The following is a 7,710-nucleotide window of genomic DNA, read 5'->3' as shown; positions in this document are numbered from 1 at the left end:
GTTAATAAATCGTCAAAACATGTATAGAATTGATATTTTATAGGATGGCAAATGTTCAGTATTACTGTTTCCTCACAAATGTAATAACTACAACGAAAATTTGCGATTCTGAAACAGAGTCTAATTTTAGCAAAACGTGAAAAGGCATCTTTAATGTAACAGTATTTATGAATGTTCGTAATATACACATTTTTATTCATTTGTGATGCAATGTTTATCGCATAGGTGCTACAACATATAATGCCACTATTTAGATTTTTCCTGTTTCTAACTATGTTTGATGGTCTTTACGACTTTGAAATAGAGGTAGTATTTTGTATAAGAATGGTGACTGTGCATAATCAAGGGATTGCTATTATTTTTTAATACTAAATTACTTAAAGAAACAATAACTTGGCTTCTAGCACACACAATAACTTGGCTTCTAGCACACACAATAACTTGGCTTGTAGCACACACAATAACTTGGCTTGTAGCACACACAATAACTTGGCTTCTAGCACACACAATAACTTGGCGTCTAGCACACACAATAACTTGGCTTCTAGCACACACAATAACTTGGCTTCTAGCACACACAATAACTTGGCTTCTAGAACACACAATAACTTGGCTTCTAGCACACACAATAACTTGGCTTCTAGCACACACAATAACTTGGCTTCTAGCACACACAATAACTTGGCTTCTAGCACACACAATAACTTGGCTTCTAGCACACACAATAACTTGGCTTCTAGCACACACAATAACTTGGCTTCTAGCACACAATAACTTGGCTTCTAGCACACACAATAACTTGGCTTCTAGCACACACAATAACTTGGCTTCTAGCACACACAATTACTTGGCTTCTAGCACACACAATAACTTTGCTCCTAGCACACACAATAACTTGGCTTCTAGCACACACAATAACTTGGCTTCTAGCACACACAATAACTTGGCTTCTAGCACACACAATAACTTGGCTTCTAGCACACACAATAACTTGGCTTCTAGCCCCACAATAACTTGGCTTCTAGCACACACAATAACTTGGCTTCTAGCACACACAATAACTTGGCTTCTAGCACACACAATAACTTGGCTTCTAGCACACACAATAACTTGGCTTCTAGCACACACAATAACTTGGCTTCTAGCACACACAATAACTTGGCTTCTAGCACACACAATAACTTGGCTTCTAGCACACACAATAACTTGGCTTCTAGCACACACAATAACTTGGCTTCTAGCACACACACTAACTTGGCTTCTAGCACACACAATGTGTTAAGCAAAAATGCACGATAGTCTGACAAGAACAAGACAATTTTAGCGTTGTTTAGTAAACACGTATTGTAATGTGTCAAATAGTGATCAGTTTTATTATAATAGCATGTTTAAAGTTCAATGGTATTAAATTATGAATATGACAAAAATGTGTAAAGGAATTTATGTCGATGATATACTCATTTAGAACTATGCATAGATAACAGTTCGTCTTTTTAAATATGCTTTAACGATACATTTAGCAAGTTTTCGTGGGGATTAAAATATTAGTATATTCAGTTTACTAAAAGAATTGTGGTTCGTCAGCTCAGATGATATTTGTGCCAAGTGTATGCGCCGTAAGTAATTGTAAGTATCACATTCAAACAGAAAGCGACTTCATCTTCTATACGATCACCGTGTCACAAACTACAAGTCCTCTGTTCTAAAGGTTCTCCTACAAATCGTCAAATTCAACCCTTACTGGCAGTATACCCATTCTTAATTGACACAGCATTGATCGTTCATTCTTTTTTAGGTAAAGTTCAATGTATTCCTCCGTCTTGAATGTACTCTTAAAATGTCGGTAAGTCCTTAATTTAGGAACATGCTGCATATCATGGCTCCATTTATTGGCATAACAAAGATAGTTCTGATCTTTTGCTTGTGAAAGATTTACCACTGTTTTATTATCGAAATTGTTTGAGAAACCGATCGTGCTGAGTACCTCTTTAAAATCTTTGGTCCAGTTATTTTTTCCCGTGAAGTTCATTGGTGTACTATTTAAGAAATAGAAAACCTCACTTCAGTCCTTATGGCAGAATACTGACAAGCCAGGTATATTTTTAATCATTGCCAAACTTTTAGGAAATGTTTGCTGACAATTTAGCGATGATATGTATTGGATTATTATGCATAGTTTATGTATCAAATGCCAGTATCATGCGTCTGTCCATTTCATACATATAGGATCCGACACGAGTTGTCAGTTCATACCATAGTTTATTAAATGAGTTCAGGATTTAATAAGTAAGCGAGCCTTAGACGAACTAACAAACATATTTCCTGGACGAGTTTAATAAATCAAATATAAACTGACAAGGAGTGTCAAATCTTTTTAAGCACATGCTTTAAAACCAGCAAAGAACATTTATATTTACGTAAATATTAAAACAATTGCGTGTCGTTACTTGCCGTTCCACATAGTGCTCAAACGGGTACCCGAAAATAAAACGATTCCGCGGGTCAAAAAATACCCGCGGATCCGTGTCAAAGCTTCTGCAAACGATACTGATTTGTGTCGCTAGTAACGAATTAGAAGTTTAAATGTTTAAGTCGCAGATAGATAATACAAGTGCAGTAAAAGTGTCTTCTTTTTCATTTTAAGCATTGCTTTTTTCCACAAATATTCATAAATAAGTATAAGTGACGCACCAAAAGCAGGGGTTCTGAAATATTTTAATAGTCTACTTGTCCACGGACAAGTTGGACCCACACATTGACTTGTCCGTACCAAAGAAGTACTTGTCCGTTCTTTTAAGATTGATAAAGTCTGTTTCGCGTCATGGCTTGACGTTGAAGTTGTTTTATTTAAAAAAAAACATCTTATGTTCACTGCATGTGGATAGAAAATGTATGCGGCCATTTGCAATATACGAAAAATGTTATCTTATGCGTGATTGGCTGGTACTATACACATGTGCGCTGGTTTCTCTACTGAAAATGTTATCTTGGTGATTGGCTGTTGCTATATACGCGTGGACTGATTAGCTTAATTAAATAATTATTATTGGAAATTACACCTACATGTACCTTGCAGTTGAAAACGTGTGCCAGTCCACAGATTTATCATTAGCTATTTATATATCAACTTTGGTTTTTGATTTTCGGAAAATGGAGTAGTTTCGTTCTCGAAAACTGTTTACCACTGAAATTTTACTTGTCCCCGGACAAGCCAGCTCTGAAAAACTGCTTGTCCAGAAGGGGAAATTGACGACTCGGACAACTCGGACAGCTTATTTCAGAACCCCTGGCCAAAAGCATTAACGTCGATTCTTATTTGTTATTAAAAAACAACAATGGCGACGTTTATTAAAGAAACTTGTATATTAAAATAGATCAACTTCATAGTTGAAACGGTAGTTAGAGCGAAATGAAATAATATTTTTTGTTTTAAGTAAAACATAAGCCTTTTTTTTTAATTATTATTCATATCCAGACATTATTACAAAATATTCTGCATTCTAAAATAGATATGTTAATATGTCCGTATCAGATCAATTAGTCATTTAACATTTTTAATTATCGTCAGTTATTTAAATAAAAATATAATAACATTAAAGAAGCTAATGTCTCGCCCTGCCTTACAGCTAATAAACTAGTGAATCCTCACTACATATGCACTGCCTTATGTCTCGCCCTGCCTTACAGCTAATAAACTAGTGAATCCTCACTACATATGCACTGCCTTATGTCTCGCCCTGTCTTACAGCTAATAAACTAGTGAATCCTCACTACATATGCACTGCCTTTTTAAAGCTCGATTTAACCCTTTAAATATTTAAATTTTATGACAGTAATAATATCTATTCAAACATTAAGAGTCACATTTAGATAAGCTGCATAATACATTGCCTTTATAAGGCTAAAATTCGAGCTTGTATGACCGGTGATTAAAATGCGCGTATAATCGGGACAGAAATAGTTTTGATACCGAGAACTGTGACTTGTTTGAAACTCTACTCGGCGCAGAGGTATTTTGTGTTACCGGGTTACTATGAGTGCAAGGCAAAATATGATATTACCTTTGTTTATTACGTTAAACGTTGACACATACAGAATACTATTAAAGTATAGCTGTACATAGATTGAAACAACTAGAGCCTGTCACAGTCATACCGAATGGCCTGGCACCGAATGTCGTAATACCCGGTAAGTAACACGTACCAGGAACAAAGTGTGACCATTCGGGAGTGGCTTGCTTTGACTGAAGGATCATACATTAATCAAAGTTGAAAAGAGCAACACTAAAATGTTTCATGCCATATATTTTATTTGGGCATTGTGATTTCAGAGGAAAGAGATTTTAGTAGATTCTAATTTTTAAAGTCCAAATAAACTGTTTGGCCTAGGAGTCATGATATATTAAAGCTACGTACAGGACCACTAAACAATGTTACCTACCAAATACGTGCTTGACACCTCGGGACTTTGTGGATTCAGGGATGTCTGTTTTAAGGTTATATTTTGAAAGTAAAGGTTTATTTATAATAATGAACTTGTTACAGAAATTCTCATTAAAATGGGACACGACTTTCGAAATTTTAACGCACGTAAAAAAACACTAGTGTGACAAGAAAAGATGCGTCACATTGAAATGTTGTTAGTTTTTTTAGAAGAACTTCTGACAAGTTAGCGCGGAAGGACAGAAGACCAGACGTCCACGGTGATTACAGTATATCTCTCGCTACTTTTCGGCGGGGTATTACACTAATGATATTTATTATGTGTCTTTTATCAAAACCATAATTTATATTTGTACCAACAAACCTTTAAACTCAAAATCCATATAAATTATATTTTGGAAAGAAAATATCTTCAAATTGATGTTTGGTCCACGAAGTTGCCAATGTTGTTATTGTTTTCGTGAAAACATACAAACAGTTCACACAAGAGGTTTATTATGGAATATATACTACGCAAAATATAATACATGTACACGAGTATAAATCAAAGCGCTGAAGGCACTGAAGTTCTTCGCTATTGCATAATTTAAGACGCAACTCGTTTTTCAAAATTAATCGCACGTTTGAAATGAAAACACGCCATTCCAATTTATAGTGTGTCTTAACGCGCGGGTCGAGATGTGTGTGCACTGTTTATCATCCTATTTATTTTATAGAGATAACTTACACAGAATAACGACAACTTGGCCCTTTTTTGACGTTCTGAAAGCATAACAAGTATGATGAAAATGAGAATTGAATATAAAGAAAATTTGCAATCACCAGCATATTAAATGAATATTGTTGGAATATCGAATACCTGTCACACTAAGAATATAATTTCATGATGTAAATTCCTGTATCAAACTTTTGATTTTTAACACCATACACAAATTCAAAATATAATAAGATAATCGATGAAAATAACACACGAATGAGGTAGTCATAAAAACCACCCTGTTGTCCCGTTCTTTGTTGTTTATGCATTACTTGTTACCCTAGCAGTTCACACGGTGTCAACAAGTCTATGACCTAAGCATGTATATATCCTTCATTCATATAGGTTCGTGAATTCCTATAAGTTCGTGTATTTTTTATGACGTTATTTTTTAGCCGTCCGTGCACTGCACGCGTCCGAATTCAAGCCGAATATATTTATTTGTCAATAAAATCCGAAAAATGAGGACAAAGAATGTAAGAAGTTGTACTGTCACCATAATAATTGCACACACAATGAACACAAACATAAAATCCTTTGAAAAAAAGCACCTTTTAAGTAACAATATTTCCAATATACGTTTTCGAATAATCCGGGTTCCTGTGTTCGCATTTGTCAATGTCAGTTTACTGTACATTATCGACTCAGGTCGGCGTTGTCATATTTTAGAGGCCCGTTAAGGGGTTTATCGTATACACACGGAAATCAATTAACATCTTATTAACGCCACGCGGATTTTTTAACGTTGTAGGCCAATCCTCAGAGATACCATGGTAGGTATAGATCATACGACCCCGATATTTTGTTAAAAGCAGTATAGGATGTAAAGACGAAAAAACTATCGGTACCTCGAGTGGCGCTACAATAGTACATCCCCTATCAAACCTTAAAAGATAGGATAAGTGGACGTGTAGATCCTAACAAATTCCTAAAGGAGAACATTTTTACAAATGACGAAGAGTAAGGGCTTGTGGAACATGCGGAAAACTACGCAAGGCTTGGCTACGGTTTAAGCAATACAGCCATGCGCTTACCTGAAGGCAGTCGACGTAGATGCTGGCTTTAAAATAGAGTGTGAAATTTACGTTAATAATTAATTTAATTAAAAACAAACCGTTAATTTTTGTGACACTTTAAAATCACACTTTCATAGCCGCGTCATTCGAAAATGGGTCTAACGCGTTTCAGCCAGCGTAGCTTACGCCCAACCTGTGCATTTGCGCAGTCTGGTCGGAGGCGCTTCTGTTCGCTATACAATCACTCAATGTGTTATGGCCTCAGTATGTACCTCCTGACCAGACTGAGAGATGCGCAGGCTGAGTGGGCTCTATACAGTCGAAACCCGATGGCTCAAACTCGCTTGGCTCGAATATCCGGTTGGCTCGAACTCTCCTCAGAGAACCGATTTTTTATTGCTATATATTAATATAAATTTCTGTCGGATGGCTCAAATTCGCGAGGGTCGAATTATCTGATGGCTCGAACTGCTTTCACAGTCCCGATCACAATTTTCACATTCTTTTGTTCGTTTGGCTCGAACTCGCTTCGGATCGCATAAAGCAATTAATCAATTAGGAACGTTTGATTAAAGGCTCGCCATAATTGCAAACATGTCATCGACTCAAAAGTTAATTGATTTGAGTAAAAGGTGACATTTTTATACAATCTGGCGTTTTTTGTAGATGCTGTATTAGTATGGCTGGAAGGGCTGCATCACAATATTTAATTCGTCGAAAAAGCGCATACGTGCTCCATAGGCGCTCGATGTCAATGACCATGTTTTATTTATTTATTTGTTTTTTTAGTTACTCGTTGTTTATTATAATGCATACACATACTAAATTAATAAAAATCTTCTGACAAAACGTCTTCTTAAAAAAAAGATAGTTCGACTATGTACATAGATAGATCACTCGCCATTTTCTAAAGCAACGGAAGTGCGTCATTATGCATAATTAAATCGCTGTCACCCCGCTCGCTTATTGAAATGCAAGCGCAGGACGGGAACCTCGCTATTTCTCTATCTACTTTCAGTTTCAACAGAAACATCCAAAGACGATGTGATAAATCCTTGTATCTATTGTTTCACTCAATTAATCGGTCAATCAACAAAATATATTGTAAATTGCATACACATGAATCGTTCCTTACCAATTGTTTAACTTGATTTCGTCTGCCATGATGATTTCCAGAAAAAAAATCAGCACGTCAAAAATCTATACATAATGAACTTATTTAACAAATAACGTATAAAGTATGAACATTGAACGCACTCAAATGGTATATTCAAGCGAATGTAATGAATCATTAATGATCAGCGATTGAACGATTTTACAATCAATTAACGAATGCATAACTTATAAACGGTGCAAAACAACTTTAAATTTTAACAACAGTGTGGACAACGGAAACTGTCTCCTCGTCTCAGCACCGATTTTGTATGGCAGAAGGAAAGGTGGACCCAATGCCCACACTCGTCGCACTACCCCCAATTAACGATTTTTATGTGCG

Source organism: Dreissena polymorpha, chromosome 7 (assembly GCF_020536995.1).
Source record: "Dreissena polymorpha isolate Duluth1 chromosome 7, UMN_Dpol_1.0, whole genome shotgun sequence".
NCBI lineage: Eukaryota > Metazoa > Mollusca > Bivalvia > Myida > Dreissenidae > Dreissena > Dreissena polymorpha.
Note: the sequence above shows the minus strand (reverse complement) of the source record.